A 19,393-nucleotide genomic window follows, 5' to 3' on the forward strand; every position below is an offset into this window, starting at 1 on the left:
GCGCTAGGATCACATTCATAGTCTCTCTTCCTTGCTGGTAAAGTCCTGGCATAGGCGAATCCCATCTGGGAACGTCAGGGTCCAGAGACACCGTGACTTACAGTGCTTCCTACAAACTTTCCGCACAGTCTTTGCGGAACCTGGATGATTCTCTTCAGCAGCTGCAGCCCTGCTGACCCTGAGCCAAGTAGACAACTCTGTGGGTGAGTACGCCATTTGGTTCCATACCCTGGCAGCCGAGCTGACATTGGCCACATTCTGGCAGGGTCTATCCTCTGAAATAAAAGACAAGCTTGCCGCTCGAGACTTGCCTTCTACCCTAGATGACCTCATTCTTCTAACTTTCCGGATTGACATGCGGATTCAGGAACGGTCTCAAGAGGTTCGCCGGTCCAGAAGACATCCTAGGCTGGCTCCTACATTTCAGCAGCCCCTGTTGCCCTCATAAGCTGCTCCACCTGAGGAGCCTATGCAAGTAGACCACCTCAAATTGTCTGTCCAAGAGAAACAACGCAGACGCACTTCGGGACTCTGTCTGTATTGCGGCCTCCAAAAAACTCCAGTGCCTAGGTTTGGTTGGAGAGACAACCCTAGGCGGAACAGCGCTAAATAAAAGACTCTCTCCCAAATTGTCCATTCCAGTGTCCCGGTGAGACGCACCGGGTCTCTGCCTACCTGGATTCCGGGTCCGTGGCAAACTTAATCCAACAGACCCTAGTGGATCAGCTCCAGTTGCAGACCGATCCCTTGGAGACACCCCTGGCTGATGCATCAGTGAACGGACTTCCCATCGTGTCCGAGACCAAGCCACTGAAGCTCCATGTGGGAGCTCTTCATACAGAGCAAATTCCATTTCTTGTCTTGCCCAAAGCCATCAATCCGGTGTTGCTGGGCCTGCCCTGACTCCGGCTTCATTCCCTGGTCCTGGACTGGAATCCTGGAGAATTTCTCCAATGGGGCTCAAAATGTCTCCACCACTGCCTGTTACAGGTTCATCCTGTTCTGCCTCCTATAACTCAATTGTTGACAGGACTACCTACTAATTTTGCGCAGTTCGCGGACGTCTTTGGCAAGAAGGACGCTGAGATGCTTCCCCCACACCAGGCACTACAACTGCCCGATTGAACTGGTTCCTGATGCTTCACCTCTCCGTGGATGCGTATGCACCCTCTCCTTGCCTGAGACTCAGTCCATGTCAGCATAGATCAAGGAGAATCTGGAGAGGTGTTTCATACAAAAATCATCCGCCGCGGCCGGTGCGTGGTTCTTCTTCGTAAAGAAAAAAGAGGCATCTCTTCATCCCTGCATTGACTACCGTGGTCTCAACCAGATAACGGTCAATACCAAATACCCTACGCCACAGATTTCAGAATTATTTGATCGCATACAAGGAGCCAAGAACTTTTCGAAACTAGATGTAATGGCTGCCGCGCCGTCCACGCCTTCCCCACGGCCTCTGCTCCGGTTCCCGCGCCCGCCATTACCACATGCTCATCCCGAGCTCCACTTACCCGATCTGGACGCTCTGCTGGCCCTGGGCGGCATCAGGTAAGTGCATCCCTTACCTGCCTCCGCGGCCGTCATCCTCGATGTGCGGCTGCAGTCTCTAGAGGGCGCGGGCGCTCGCTGACTCGTTCTGTCTTAAAGGGCCAGCGCGCACCAATTCTAAATACTTCCTATTTAAGGTTCCTCCTTCCTTACATCCATGCTTGTTCAACCAAGTTCCCCGTGAGTTTTCCCTGTGCCCTGGTTCTCTGTTTCCTTACCTTCTGCCTTTGTCTGGATTTCCCGTTTCTGACTTCTGCCTGAACTTGACTATCCTTGCCTGCCGCCTGCCTTGTCCTTTTGCTTCCATACCCGTTACGCCGCCTGCCGCCTGCCTTGACCCATTGCTTCCATACCCGCTACGACATCTGCTGCCTGTCCCGACTTCTGCCTTACCATCCGACCGCCTCTACCCGCTGTGCCAAGCGTTGCCTGGGTTCCAAGCACCATCTCCCAGACGACACCGGGGATCCACAAACAAACCGGTGAGAACCGTTATAGGTTGAACAAGCCATGGATCCCCTTGACACAGCCATGCCTGACATGGCTGATATGGCTCAGGAGCTTTCCAGACAATGAGTCTGCCAAGATCAGTTGTTTCAGCTACTGCAAAAATTTGTCCACTCATTTGAACGAACTAGCGCCTCCGGCGCCTCCGATACCACCACCACCACCACCACCACAGCAAGTTCCTCTCTACAGTCCTGGACTACATTTACCTACGCCTGCCCGCTATGAGGGAGACCCCAAGACCTGCAGGGGATTTTTTAACCAATGCACCATCCACTTCGAAGTCATGGCGCATCATTTTTCCTCAGACCGGGCTAAGGTGGCCTACATCCCGTCCCTGCTGTCTGGTGAAGCACTGGCTTGGGCATCGCCCTTGTGGGAAAGAAATTACCCCATCATGTACAGCATTCAGAACTTTCTCTCCACTTTTAAAAGGGTGTTTGAAGAACTGGGTCGAGCCTCTTCTGCAGCTTCCTCTCTACTCAAGCTCCGGCAAGGAAACTCCACAGTAGGCCAATACGCCATTCAATTTCGCACCCTGGCTACAGAACTCCAGTGGAATAATGAGGCTTTGGTATCTACCATCTGGGAGGGTCTGGCAGGCCGAATCAAGGATGAACTCGTTGGCCGAGACCTTCCACCGTCCTTGGATGACTTGATTACTCTTGCTAATGTAATAGATATATGTTTCCGTGAGAGGCAACAAGAATCTACTCGAGGCAATCGGACATCACGGTTGGCACCAACCTTCCAAAGACCTCTTCTGGCCTCATCTTCCTCTCGGTCGGGTGAACCCATGCAGGTGGAGAGAACAAGACTCATACCTGAGGAGCGCCAAAATAGACGTAAGTTGAATTTATGTTTGTATTTTGGGGGTAAAACGCACTTCCTCAAGGACTGTCCAGAGAGGCCGGAAAACTCCAACGCCTAGGGCAAGTAGGAGAGGCTACCCTAGGTGGAATACCTTCCTCTCAGAAGATGACCATACCAGCAAAATTGTCCTTTGCAGGAACCACTTTCTGCGTTCAAGCCTTCCTAGATTCCGGATCCGCTGGGAATTTTCTGTGCCAGTCCTTGGTAAATCGCTATCAAATCCCAGTGCAAAAACTAACCAAACTGTTGTCCATTGCTTCTATAGATGGGAGGCGTCTACAGGAGACTAACTATCTCGTCACTGAGGCCATTCTCTTGTTAACAGGGGCGCTGCACCAGGAACGTATCTCCTTCTATGTTTTAAAGAACTCTCTGAACCCTTTGCTACTGGGTCTACCGTGGTTGCAGAACCACTCTCCTGTTATTGACTGGACTAGGGGTCAAATTACCCGCTGGAGTGACTTCTGTCACAAACATTGTCTACAATCTTTTCGCCCACCCATGCCTCAGCCTACAGAACCTAACTCAGCAGGACTTCCTACTCCATACAAAAGCTTTTAGGATGTTTTCGGTAAAGCTGAATCGCTGCCTACTCACAGGCCATACAACTGTGCCATAGACCAGGTCCCCAATGCCACGCCTCCCAGAGGTAGAGTCTACCCTTTATCCTTGCCCGAGACGGAGGCCATGTCTCAGTATATCCAAGAAAATCTGGAGAGAGGATTCATCCGTAAGTCCTCCTTTCCTGCTGGCGCAGGATTTTTCTTTGTGGGGAAAAAAAGACGGCTCCCTGCGTCGTTGTATTTATTACCGAGGATTGAATAATATCACGCTAAAGAACAAGTATCCATTACCATTGATCTCAGAACTCTTTGACCGCCTACAGGGGGCAAAAATTTGCACCAAACTAGACCTTCGTGGAGCTTATAACCTCATCCATATCCGCAAGGGAGACGAATGGAAAACCGCATTCAACACACGTGATGGGCATTTCGAATACCTCGTCATGCCCTTTGGACTTTGTAATGCTCCTGCGGTTTTCCATGCTTTTGTTAACAATATTTTTCGGGATCTGTTGTACAGCTGTGTGGTGGTATACCTAGATGATATTTTAATCTTTTCTCCCAATATTCAAACTCACCGTGTGCATGTGTGCCAAGTGTTACAGCGTCTGCGATAGAACACTCTGTTTGCCAAACTAGAGAAATACCTCTTCGAGAAAACCAGCCTGCCTTTCTTGGGGTATGTCATTTCCAACCAGGGACTTGAAATGGATCCAGCCAAGCTATCTTCTATTATGAACTGGCCTCGTCCGCAAGGACTCAAAGCTGTCCAACGCCTGCTGGGATTTGCAAATTATTACCGCCAGTTTATTCCTCATTTCTTCTCTATGACAGCTCCTATTTCTGCACAAAAAAAGGGGGTTAATGCCAAAGACTGGACCACAGAGGCTGGAGCCGCATTCCAAACCCTTAAAATTGCCTTCTCTTCTGCTTCAGTCCTACAGATTCCCAGACAGTCTCCCAAACTGGTACTAGCGAGGCCTTAAGCCGTGTAACTACTGCGATCTGACGAAAGCAGGCACATTCAGCTTAGAATGGCCATTGACCTATTGCTTCCATACCCGTTACGACGTCTGCTGCCTGTCCTGACTTCTGCTTTTCCATCCGACCGCCTCTACCCGCTGTGCCAAGAGTTGCCTGGGTTCGAAGCACCATCTCCCAGACGACACCGAGGATCCACGAACAAACCGGTGAGAACCGTTATACTAGACTTGCGTGGGGCCTACAACCTAATCCGAATCCATCAAGGTGACGAGTGGAAGACGGCATTTATCACTCGAGACGGGCACTATGAATACCTGGTGATGCCCTTCGGCTTGTGTAATGCTCCCGCTGTCTTTCGAGTGGAGACATCTACTAGAGGGCGCAGCTCACCCCATCCTGATATATACCGACCACAAGAACCTCACCTATCTTCAGTCGGCTAAACGGCTGAACCCCCGTCAAGCCAGTTGGTCGCTGTTCTTCACCCAGTTCCAATTTGTGCTCCACTACCGTCCCGCTTACAAAAATGTGAGTACCGATGCCTTGTCCAGGTTTTTTGATATAGAGGACACTGTGCAGTCCCCTCAATGTATCATAGATATTGTGCACTTTGTTGCTTCCTGCACTGTGTGTGCTTCCAACAAATATGCTCACTCCAAGCCTTCCGATCTGCTCCAACCTCTGCCTGTGCCCAATGCTCCCTAACAGCATATAGCAATGGACTTTGTCACAGATCTTCCTTCCTCAGCAGGATGCAATATGGTTTGGGTGGTGGTGGTGGACCGGTTCTCGAAGATGGCACATTTTATCCCGCTGACCGGCCTACCTTCTGCCTCTCGACTGGCTAATCTCTTCATTCAGCATATCTTCTGCTTGCATGGCCTGCCCTCTGTAAACTCCTAGATATGTGATTGGACTTTTCCTCAACCTACCATCCCCAGTCCAATGGCCAAGTCGAGAGGATTAACCAAATCATGGAGAATTACCTACGTCACTTCATCTCCATGTAGCATGATGATTGGGTACAACTTCTTTCATGGGCCGAGTTCTCATACAACAACCGCACAAGTGAGTCCACTGCTTTCACACCGTTCTTCATTGTCTACGGCCAACATCCACGAATACCTCTTCATGTATCGGCTACATCTCAGGTACCCGCAGCTGACTCTGCATTTGGGGACTTTCTGCAAATCTGGCAACAGACCAGTTCCTCTATTTTGCTGGCAGTCGATCGCATGAAGCGAAAGGCGGACACAAAAAGAAGAGAGCCTCCTCAGTATCTTCCGGGTACCAAAGTCCGGCTGTCCTCAAGGAATATCCATCTGAAAGTGCCTTCATACAAATTTGCTCCCAGGTTCCTCGGACCTTTTGAGATCCTGCATCAAATTAACCCAGTCTCCCATAAGCTTCGACTGCCTCCTACCCTCAAAATGCCCAACTCCTTTCATGTGTCCCTCCTGAAACCTGTGGTTCTGAACAGCTTCACTAAAACTCCTAGTCCTGCAGTTGCTCACAGCGGTTCTTTCTGGGCTTCAAGAGAGTAGGAGGAAGGACTTTTTATTTGGTGGATTGGAAGGGGTTTGGTCCAGAGCAGAGATCCTGGGAGCCAGAAGATAACCTCAATGCCCCTACCCTCATTAAGCAGTTTCTCTCTCGCTCTGGTCCTAAGAAGAGGGAGCATAAGAGGGGGATACTGTAACATCCACAGCCGCACACCGTCAGGATTCCTCACCCCTCGACGGCCGCAGCCATGGACATGTGAGCGCTGGCCCGCATCTCCTCCACAGGAGATGCCAGCGCTCACTTCCGCTCCACTCTGCTGTGTTCCGTAGGGCCAGTGTGTGCACATGTAAAACATCATTAATTAGTCCGTGATTACCCTGGACTATAAGAAGGGCTCTGCCCTTTTACTCCATGCTTGAGCGTTGTTTGTATTCCTCTGTTAGTCTTGCAAATAGTCCCGTAATCGTATCCTGTTCCCTGTGTTCCCGTGCCCTACTTCCCGTATCCTGTATTCCGTGCTGTACTTGTTCTTGTGCCATCTCTAGGGTGGAGTCGCATTGTGCTGTCTAATACGACTGCTGTGTTACAACACGTCTTGTGTTCTCCGCAACATCTTGCATCAGCTGCGTACAAAGGTTCCGTCTGTGCCTAGCCGTTACTACTGTCTGGACTATCACAAGTACCCTTGCACTTGGACTATATATATTGACTTGGTACACTGTTGTTTGGCCAGCTGCTATCCTGCTACGGTGGTGCGACCCATTGTGTCCACACACCCACAGATCACGACACGCAGTACAGAGCTAGGCGCCAAAAGCACAGAGATAGGAACGGCTCCCATAACTATCTCCTAGGCCCTTTATCTGACATATTTCATCTGTGTATCTGTGAAGAGACACATACACAAATTAAAAAAAACATGGCAGCCCCTGTACAGTAAAAAAGATATAATATTTTATTAAATAAAAACACATAAATTAATTTAAAAAAAACAACTTTATGACACCCTTTCTTTAAGTCCTTGTGGTAAGCAATAATGAGGACAGTCACATGAAGTAGTTATATAAGTCCACAAAAGTTAAAATATAAAGAAATCATTCTCTAGAAAGCAGCACTTTCTGTCAGTGTTGCACTTGCAGAATAGGACTTTGGGACTTTTTTGTGAGCATTGAAATAATAGCCATCTGGGTTAAAGACATAGGTTCACTAACAGTAAAATTGTTCCCAGCATATAATACATCATTGCAAAATACCTAACACCACTTGGCTTCCTTCATAATACCACCAAGTATTTATCTAAGTGCCTGCAGACTAGTGGCTTTCCTACCAAAGTGGCAGTGTACACATACCTCCGAACCGTTGCGGATTTACTGGTACAGACCCCGAAGCCAGGTGGCCCGCTGCCAACCTCACCACATCTATAAACAGTTACTATATTAACTGGGGACTATGTAATAAACTACACAGGCCCCTGTAACTATAGTAACTGGCAGCATACTTACCCTCCTCGTTCCGGAGCACAGCGGAGGCCATGACATATTCTCGCGTCATGACGCTGTGCGCGGTGCATGACGTCAGAAAACTGTGTGCCGCGCACAACATCGCAATGCAGAATGGTGTCAGGATCTCCGCTGCGACCGGAGCCGAAGAGGAGGGTAAGTATAGCGTTACTGTCTGCTTGGGGCATGTATCTAAGCCTACCGTATGGTAGGCTTAGATACAGGGTCTAACAGACAGTATCGCACATGGACCTTGTATCTAAGCCTACCATGATGGGCCCTCTATCTAAGCCTATCATATGGTAAGCGTACATACATGGCCCATGTGTGATCCAGTTTGATGGGCCCTTTTTCTAAGCCTACCACATACTAGGCTTAGATACAGGGCCCCAGCAGACAGTAATCTTATACTGCATAAGATTACTGTCTACTGGGGCCCTGTGTCTAAGCCTTACATGTGGTAGGTTAAGATACAGGACCCATCCTGTCTGCTGAGCCCTGTATCTAAGCCTACCACATGATAGGCATAGATACATGGCCCATGTGTGATCCTGTCTGATGAGCCCTGTATCTAAGCCAACCACACAGTAGGCTTATATATACAGGGCCCCAGCATCCAGTAGTCTTATACTGTATAAGATTACTGTCTACTGGAGCCCTTTATCTAAGCCTAACATGTGGTAGGCTTAGATACAGGGTCCAACAGATAGTATCACACATGGGCCCTGTATCTAAGCCTACCACATGTGTTATCTATGTTTTTTTTTGTGTTTGTGTTTTTTATTTAGCCTTCTGCCTATGAGACTTTATGGTAGGACAGGGAGTTAACCATGAACCCCACCCCCTTGCGTACACCCCTGATTCAGATATAGATGCCATCAATGCACCAGTGACCCTAACAGAAATCTACGGGAACAGTGGTCCTAAAGGTAACAAGATCCATTGTTTTGTTTAATTCTTTTTCATATATATCTAATGCAGACCAGAGTTGGTACAAACAGAAATTCAGTGCATCAAATATTTAATAGTATACTGCAAAGTCAGAGAGCTGTCATAGGAGGTACAATCAGCAGTCTACTGTAATTATCTTTATCTGCAATGATATATTGAATATAGTGAAATATTAGATCAGATTTAATATTTATTGATGTATTAATAAATATATCATTTAATATATGTCAAAATTCTGTAATACACAATATCTGTGATACAGTGCTTGCTGTGAAGCCAGATCATTAGCAATTGAGATAAATACCACATGATAATAACTTCTGAAATAATATTTAATGTATGACACAAGCAGTGTTTACGAATACAGTTCTCAAGTAACCACCAACAAGTCAAGTCTGAACGATTACCTTTAGAGAAAACACATGCTAATTATTGATTTAGTGAAACTAATTAAATAAGCAAATCCTTAATACATAACTTATTGGAGTTTTTTTGAGGACTAGAACTGGAAATGGTGGTTTACAGACTTGATGGCAAATTTAGTTTTCTATCCAAGGGTATAATAAACTAACAGATCAGGGCAACTAAAGGACTTAGATTTACAGATTTCCTTTTTCTATTTAAAGGGAACCTGACAGCAGGGCCGGCTATAACACCGGGCGAGGGATGCAACCCAAAACCAGGAGCAGAATTGACAGGTGGGTTTCCTCATTTTGTGATACCAGCCCCAGCACTAGACAGTTCTGACTGGTGTAATGCTATTAACGGTGCGATGAGCTAGGCATCATGGGCCCCTCCATCATAGCTTCGAAATGCCAAAGTTGGTCAGCGTGGAGCTGGATGCTTGAATTAAAAGGGGTGCCAAAACCAAAGCGCTGAAGCTCTTCCTGGTACCCATTGGCCAACGATAACCAGGGTAATATTCACAGTAAAAAAAACACACACAGAAAAAAAAACATTTTAATGTAAAAAAAACACTCCAAAAACTTTATTGTAAGAGTTAAATGGGGCAAAAACAACATTACACCAAAACAATTCAAGGGGGAATCTTATTTCTTCATAGCCAGGACACTGCTGCCTTCTTACATCCTTTGTAATTTCAATACACAGGACGATGGGGAGGGACCATCCCAGCACTCTGACTTTCCTGCGGGGATGCCTCTCTATATTTGAAGCAAACGCACCATTACTCTATTTCACGCTTTTCACTTAGTCACCCTCATGTATTCAAATATAATACTGTTTATTTGCTTTTTTTTTTTTACATTTTCATTTATTTTTAACTTCATTTTTATTTTTATTTTCCACACAAGTCCTCACCTAACCCTATCCAGATGCTGTAGCAAGTCCTGAAGAAGGATGTTCACGCAGAGCAGCCGAGAAATATTGTTGAACTGATTTGCAAGAAGGAATGGTTAAAAATTCCTCCACAGCGTTACTAAAATCTAATTTTCAGCTACAGGAAATGTTTGGTGGAGGTGATTGCTACTAAAGAGGATCTACAAGTTATTAAATTCAAGGGTTTACTTATTTTTTTCTCCCTGCACTGTGGATGTTTACTCAATGTGCTCAATAAAATATATGAACAGTACAACTATTTGTGTGTTAATAGTTTAGTTAGATTGGGTTTGTCTATAATTGTGACTTAGATAACAATCACACCACATTAAAATAGTAATCAATGCAGAAACGCAGGCAATTTCAAAGGGTTCACTTACTTTTCTTGCAACTGTGTGTAATTGCATTGCTTGCTATTCATGTATAGTAGGTGACTGGAGAGTATTACTTTTGTTGTTCCATTATCAGAAAAGGGTATAATGCATGATGTATCATATAAATGATACATCTTACATATATATGCATAGGTTAATATGTAACTTATAAGTGTTTAGAGTTTTTTTACCATAGTTAAAAAGTATATAAAAACATGCTTTTAATAATCAATAATCGTTAGTTGTGAGGTATGACAGAATTTCCTATACATGTGTCAGGTCTGTATTTCACACCGAATAACCACCTCTGTAAATTGGAAGCTGAAGGCATGCCTGGAGAGAAGTACATCACACAGAAATGTTTGATACAGCTTCCCTCTCATCAGAAAAGAGGAGAACTGCACTTTATTCAGAACAAAGAAACAGACAGAGGAGACACATGCCCCTCCCTCGAGATGTGGGACTTGCTTAAGTCCCATTGGCTCCTCTGCTGTAAGTTTTCCTGTACATTCCTCTGCACACTCCTCTTTGCATTCCAGGGGGCGGTGTCTTCCATAGGCGTGTTATGCAGGCTCTTTGTGCTCCATTAATCCAATCTCTTTGTGTAATATACTGAATATATATATATATGTAAGGATAATATTTTTCAAACAATATACATGGTAATGATCCCTGACAGTCCCCCCTAAAAATATTATTCTATCCCTGAGTCTTGCCTATCGACCTACCACTGACCACTCGAACCAGGCGGGTAGGGGTTTTGGATTTCTTCACCAGCTTGAGACGAGCTACTCCTGATGAGTAACCCCCCTTTGTACCTGGACTTCCAAGGTGTCGGAGTGGTCCTAACTTTCCCTATTCTTCTCTGGATACAGGATGGTTGTCTTGATATAATCTACAAACCGCTGCTGGTTGTAATATATATATATATATATATATATATATATATATATATATATATATATATATATGTATAATTAATCCGTTCTACATTTTATTAATGGTAACAACTGTCGCACTGTCACTTACTGTCCTAATGGGACTTTTACCCCTGCAGATATAACAGGTCATGGGCAGCACAGTGACCTTCACCTCACACCTCCACATAAAACTCCTCAGATTGTAATTTGCAGCACCGTGGCATATTTACACACATTATAATTATAAACCTCAGACATTATAAACAATAGGACCTCAACTAATAATCATAATGCTATCACCCTCAGGTTTCGGGTCCCATCAGTTCATTGCCAGTTCTGTACACCATCGTCTTCTTCTTCTCCTGTCTTCTGCTCTTCACTGACTGTCACCCTCAGGGTAACCCACACAATTGTGGAGTCAGACTACGTTGGTGTCCAGTGGGGGAGTTATTATTACCCCCTCCTAGCCACTTACTTATCAAAACACTTGATCCTGCTCACGGATTCACTCAGGTCTTTGGTCTTTACTTTGATCTTTGCTGATGTCATCAGGACTTGATTTGGTCCTTCTCATCTGTCCGACACCGTCTCCTTTAGTTTACGTCATCAGGCTGTACATAGAACCTCATGTTGTGAGCCTGGGGTGAGATCCCACGTAGGCGGATTAGTGGAGTTGTATTGTGACTATCAAACCCTCCACATCTGTACTCTTCCTCTGGCAAGTTACTTGTCTGGGCGGCCGCTTAGAATTGTGACACTGCCGTCAGTTCATGATAAACGTGTTGTAGTGGCTCAGGCTGCGCCTGCCGCATCTCAGTGATGGAGTTCATCGTGTTAAAAGTCTTTTAGTTCATATTTACTGGCACTTGCTGGGGACCCCAAACTCTTGTCAATTGTTAAAATAAATACTAATCTGGTGATAACATCATCCGCATACATTATAAACGTTGTTCTAAGTACATACAATAATGTCAGGCCCTTAAATGACATCAAACACCTTTATATAAGGAAAAACTTCTCTGTTACAATGGACAGGGCACCTAGAAGATGTGTAATTATTGGGGACATTTCATTTGCACTTGGTGATACCCTTTCAGCAGGATTTGTACCTTGATCTCAGCTGATTGCCTAGAACATCTCCACCTCACAGAAACATACACATATTCCACATGTTTATCTGACAAGTATCTTAAACCTATTTTTCTTACTCTAATCTGGTTCGTTCTACCTGGGAAGGCCTCTCAAGGTCGGTTCTCTTCGGGGGAGGCGGGTATGATAAGGTTGGCACCGGTCTGCCAGGACTGTTCTGTAGGCAAATCAAACAGCTCTAACAGAATTTAGCAGCATCAGCTGTAAAGCCTGGGACATACCAATTAGATCTTACCACGTCTATCCTTGCAGTCTTGGGGCATATGTGAGGTCATACACCATCAATGCAAGTGCCATCAAGAGTGCCTTGGGTGTTACCGGTTCATCTTCCCTTATCCGTCCACATTCTGTTAGAATCTGGTTCTCACGCCTTCCGCTCCCAGTTGGACTCTTCCTGTGAAGAACAAGCTTTTCATAGCCTAATCAGTAATTGATCTTAATCAGATAATTAACTTGAAGGAGAACATTAACAATGACAGATTTATTTTAAACGTTCACACTGGTCAGTAACTAAAACTTACAAATGGATTCTTCTTCTTTATATACATATCTATACATATACACTGCACAGAATTCTCTGCTCTCAAATTTCCCTTTCACAACAAAAATAAACAAATAAAAATGTTTTCGAATGGGAATATTCCGCTTCTGTACCTTTTATCTGACGCATGACTCTAATAGTCCAATGCTAAGGCTGGTCTAGAACATTACATAAAACTTAACTTCAGAATTTAATATTCCCACAACACTTCTTAAATACAGTTATTAAACAAACTAACTTTGGGACAACGTCTAGAGAACTGCTAACATCTTATCATTGTACAAACATCAGGTCAATACTTGGGATAACAGGTTCCCCTGTCACTTACACACAACGTCTGCAGTGGGGAAGATACCGGCCGGGCTTCAGGCCCCCCCTGAGAACAGGTCTACACACACGAGCACATTGTCATACACTTCTACCTCGGGTAGTTGTATGTTCTGCAGTCGCTGGGACTGTTAATCTGGCCGGGCTGCACTTTTCACAGGTACCTTTGCAGTTTTACCTATGTCACGCCGTGCGCACATCACACCGGCTGCTACAAACCTAGTGGTGGCATTATTGTATCCAGGGACAAGTCAATTTACTGACACCTGACTGCATATACCCTTGTTGTCAGGTCTGTCTTCTCTCGCTCTCTCAATTGGCTTACCCGATGATCCAATAAAGTTCCTACTACCAATGGGCCCATAATTGTGGGCGATGCCAAAAGCGTACCTAGAATCAGTGTAAATGTCGGCCGTCTTACCTTCTGCCAGGTTACAAGCCTCAGCGAGCACCTCCAGCTCCGCTCCTTGAGATGAACAAGAAGGTGAGAGTGGTTTCTGGATGATTTACCTGGTGCTTCGTATCCTGTCCTGCACATACTGCATAATAAAATCTCTTTATTACAAATTTACATTAGAAACCCATGTCACATATATATATATATATATATATATATATATATATATATATAACATCTCAAAGGGGTGGCGTCTTCATCCTCTAAAATAAAACCAAATGTTATACACTTCTCCACACTCATCTGATAATCCAGAATACTTTGAGAATCTCACTTTTATCAGGTTCTGCAAATACTTGATTAATACAAAAACAAATAAAAATAAAACATTCCTAAAAACTTTACATCAAATTAACAATGTCCAGACAAGTTTTTTATTTTTTTCCTTCTCCCCCATCTAAATCTGTAAAGACTCATCTGTGAGTGACGTCACCTCTGCCTCCTGTGTAAATTGGCTGGAGGGGGATGGTCTCTTACACAATACCTCATATTGGGTGGAGACTACAGTACAGCTTACCCAGTGCCATATTCACCGTTCTGGAAAGATCTGGAACCATCTACACAGAAAAACCTCAAAATGTAGGTTACTCTCAAACACATTTAATCTGGATTACTCATTGGGGTCTCATACACATTTTTAGATCTCCTGAAACCAAATTAATTAACTCAAAACAAACCAAAATTGTACCTGATCAGTTCCTTCACCATTCTCCCCTTTGTGGACTCTGCGAAAGTAATGTAGCAGAGTTCAAAACGACATCTCAACATAACACTAGTTTAACCCCCTGTAATGTACAACAGCCTGAAACAAAAATGACTTTTTCCTGACAAATACATTTGATCTTTACAATGATATAACTCATGTGTGAAATCAAAAACAAAACAATTGTAGTTAGTTATTCAATGAAAATATTATATCTGATAACATTAATTACTGCAAACCAATAAACTGTATATAAAAATAGGGAACGGTGGGGGCACATACATTTTCAAAACCCTGTGTCTCACAGTATCTGTAGTTTAATACATCTGAATTATCAAAACACATGAAATCTGATCACATCATAACACATAAATATCGTAACTTTTATAAACAACAGCGCATGCGCAAAGAGAAGAAATTTATTTAGGTTTGTAGACATTACTGATATATATATCTCAGCAGTGCATATTGTAATCCCTTTGTCCCATCAGCCCTGCAGACTGCACCCAGTCAGCCCCCCCCTCCTCCACATAAACACAGCACACTACAGGGGAGAGGGAGGGGGGTCACACACTCACAGCTTCTAACAGCGTCTAGTCTCACAATCTTAACACTTTCAATTCCGGCAAAACAACATACGTATCTGCAATCATTCATCACACTATTGTATAGGAATTATCTACGTTCAAAACATCAACCACATAATTTGTAACAGTATCCAATCTGTCGGCCACCATCTCTATATTATGATGACGTGTTGTTTCATCAGTGAACTAGACTGGAACTTCTGTAAATAGAAAAAACACTACAAATGACAAAATTAACAAGGCGATCATTTCATACTGATTTGGTTGGGCCGGGCGTGGCCACATCGGGGGTGGGTGGTGGGGGGCAGCCTCTCCCATTGGAAACACAGTGCGCAGCTGTGAGGGGGGGGTTCCCACCAACAATGAGGACACACTCAACATGAGGTACGGAAGCCATTACCAGGCGTCGGCTGGTCCTGTTTTCTAATACATACAATACCTTTCTTATTCCTAACTTCCTCTTCTGCAAATCCCTCTAAAGCACTTTCCATCAATTTCTTCATTTTACTCACATACTGCTTCCCTTCTCTTCGCTTCATTAAATCATATGCCTAACAGTCTATATTATACACGTAATTTATATAACAATTTTCGGTCAACGACTCCCAGGCCTCGCCGGAAATATTAAAATTCCTCAGTCTACAGCCTCCGGTCCGCCGAAATATAATTTTTATTTAGACTCTCCGGCTTCGCTGGAAATATTACAATTTCACAGTCTAGCTCTCCGGTCTCTTATATAATCTTATTTAGACTCTCCGGCTTCGCTGGAAATATTAAAATCCCAGTCGATAACTCTCCGGTCTCTTATATAATCTTTTATCTAGTCCCTAATTACCCAGAGGATGGTTAGCCGGACGCGACTAAGGTCTCACAGGTTTTTTTACCCTCACAGTGGAAAATATCACCTCTGTCGCCTGAGATAATCCAGGAAATCAACAAAAGGGTTCTACAGATCGCCACAAGACTGTCCACTAACACAGATAAGACGAAGATTTATAATCAATTCGCTTACCGTGTTATTGCGGAGGTGATCAAATTCCTTCAGTGGGCAACTTTGAGTCCTCTGTTTCACCCTGTGATTGTCGGTTGTCCGGATTTTGATATTTCCTCGAGTGAGGCCCCACGTTCGGGCGCCAAATGTCAGGTCCGTATTTCATACCGAATAACCACCTCTGTAAATTGAAAGCTGAAGGCATGCCTGGAAAGAAATAAACCAGCCAAAAATGTTTGGTACATAACTTCCCTTGATCAGACAAAGAGAACTGAACTTTATTCAGAACAAAGAAACACACAGAGAAGACACATGCCCCCCCTATAGATGTGGGACTTGCTTAAATCCCATTGGCTCCTCAGCTGTAAGTTTTCCTGTACATTCTTCTGCACACTCCTCTTTGCATTCCAGGGGGCGGTGTCTTCCAGAGGCGTGTTATGCAGGCTCTTTGTGCTCCATGAATCCAATCGCTTTGTGTAATATACTGAATATATATATATATATATATATATATATATATATATATATATATATATATATATATATATGTAAGGATAATATTTTTCAAACAATATACATGGTAATGATCCCTGACACATGTATTCCAGAATATGATTACCCCATTATTATAACATATTTTGCTGTTTTTTCCCTACAGGATTAGGAAAGCTGTCTCACTTTAGTTATGTTTTCATCTGCCACAATTTTGTAGAGCTGGGGTGTATCATTTAATTTTATCTTTAACTTGCTCAATAATTTTTTCTAGAAGCTAGAATGTGATTTGTAGGTAGTTTTCCCAGGCATATAAAAATTGCTTTATGGCTATTGCATCTCTGATAATTAGGGTTGGTAGGTTTGGTGACAGTTCTTCAGGCAAGTTATGGTGGACTAATTTGAACTAATATAGGATGTTAAACCACATGAGGGTGAACAGGCTGAACTTTGGAAGTGGCCAGCCTGAAGGATGTTGTAATAGGTAAATCATCCATGGGTGGCCACCGTGGGTAAACACAGGATTAAGGATCTTCTGTAGGATTATTCGTGTGCTTAAAGTGTACTGGCTCTGCTAGTATGGAACGCCTGAATGTGCTGCCCATTTTTTGTTGTCGGGCCGGGTACGGTATATCAGACAGCTGGGTATCTCACATGGTCTAGAATAGAACTTCGCCTGACTCCTATGATTATTTTAATTCTGCCATTTAAATAAAGACGTGGCAAATTTGACACTCAAAATATAGTATTTGGTGAATTTATTCCGTTTTTAGTTGTTTTATTGGTGGAGTGAGAGTCCATCCCATATTCATACCTCCTAACTTTGAAGTAAAGTAAAGTGGGACAACTAATATGGTGCGCATAGCCTCTAACCCCGTCAAATCCCCACCAATACACACCCAGCTCAGCCCACACAGTATCATGCCTCCCCAGAGTAATAATGCCCCATAGAACCCCCCGCACAGTATAATGCCCCATAGTGCCCCCACAGTATAACGTCCCTTAGCTACCCACACACAGTATAATGCTCCACATAGCTGCCCTCCACACAGTATAATTCCCCACAGTGCCTCCCACACAGTATAATTCCTCCATAGTGGCCATTATACAGTAGAATGCGACCATCGTTTTCATCACACAGTATAATGCCCCCATAGTGCCCATCACACAGTAGAATGCCTCATAGTGCCCATCACACAGTATAATACCCTTATCATGCCCATTATACAGTATAATGCCCCCATAGTGCCCATCACACAGTATAATGCCCCATAGTTCCCATTATGCAGTATAATGCACCATAGTGCCCATAATATAGTATAATGCCCACCATAGTGCCCATCATACAGTATAAGGCCCCATAGTGCCTATCAGATAGTATAATGTCCCCATAGTGCCCTCCACACAGTATAATGCCACCATAGCTGCACTCACACAGTATAATGACCCCATAGTGCCTATCACAAAGTATAATGCCCCCATAGCTGCCCCCACAAAGTATAATTCCCCATAGTTGTTCCAGGATCTAGTAACAATCCTGCTGAACAGAGTATCACCAGACAAGAAATTATACATTTCAGTATAGCTTAAAGAGACCCCTTATTAGAAGAAGCCACCCAGCAGCATTAGTTGACACATGGCTTAACACACCTAACAGTCAGATTAGTTTAAATCTCTTACTGTAGCATGATGTAGTTGGAGCAAAGTGTTGTCCTTCCATATGGCATTGGTGCTGGGAGAAACAATACAAACAGCAAAGCTCTCATCTTCACACAATGGAAGGCTATTAATTTAAAGTCTGTGAAAACAGCCAGCTGGGTAGTGGCAAGTGAATTTGGTAATATATCTCACCGGGCGTTACAACACTCTGTGCTTTCAGCCTAAAGTGAGTTCCCTCGTTGGCAGATTAGTAAAGTATTATTTTGACTACCGTCAGGAGCAGCTTCACTCAGAGCAGTCTCCGGGGTAGGGAGGGGATAGAATATTTTTGCCGTGGGAGGCGTGAATCCAGATGGACTTACCTTCTATTTTGATGGCTGTACATGTAGTCAACAATACCTGGAAAGGCCCATTCCATTTAGGTTGCAAGTCTTTGGCAAGATGTTGTCTGACCACTATCCAATTGCCAGCACTTAGACAGTTTTGCAGAGTCCTGGTCAGGAACAGAAGTTTGTGAAAATCAGTTAGTACACGATATAATTGCACAACATAGTCGATTAAGTTGAGAGTCATGAGGAGCTTGTCTAAACAATATCTCATACCCCTTGAGGAAGCGGACATTGTGAAACGCGCGTCGGGGTTTCAAACACAGGTATCCAGGCCACCAGGACGACTATCATGGGTAAGACTATCTGAGTCACCAATTTCAGGGGTTATCTGCTTTAGAAAAGATACACTTTGGACATCTTTTTCTTAACTTAATAGCTCATAACCAAAACCACTTACTTTATATAAGATAGTATATTGCCCTAGTCATATGCCCCTAATACAGGGACTGTAATACACACCATATACTTGGTTTTGCCTTTTACCTGTGTCTGCATTATATAGAGTCTCTTCCTTCCTGTACCTTTTTAACATGTATGTTTTTATATGTATGTAATAAAGATCTGATAATTTTTTCCACATATATTTGCCATTATACTCTGTGTCTTGTGTGTATATGTATATTTTGGAGTTGCCTTTCCATTATATAGGAAGGTTGTTCCATAGGGACATTACCTAGTCCATTACTACCTTTGCATGAGGAGATATTAAGCATAATATCTCAAAAAGGGACACGTTTAGAGTTTTATGGAGTGTATGCCTCAAAAACATTAGTGCCAAGTTTAAACGCTATGTAAAACTTCGAAAGCGATTTTTTTGTTTTCAATAAACAGGTCAATCAGTGTGTTTTGTGCAACTTTGTAATTAGTTTTCAATTACAAATAATTTTTACTTTTTGAGATACAGCTGCTTTGTATCCTGTATACAGAGCAGCTGTATTGTGCGCTAAGACCTGAATATGTCAGGTCCGCGGGACTGACGGGTTCAGTATCAGTGGGTCCTGCGTGCCTCTGACATGCAGGATCCAACTGTAATCGATC

Source organism: Rhinoderma darwinii, chromosome 5 (genome assembly GCF_050947455.1).
Source record: "Rhinoderma darwinii isolate aRhiDar2 chromosome 5, aRhiDar2.hap1, whole genome shotgun sequence".
Classification (NCBI taxonomy): Eukaryota; Metazoa; Chordata; class Amphibia; order Anura; family Rhinodermatidae; genus Rhinoderma; species Rhinoderma darwinii.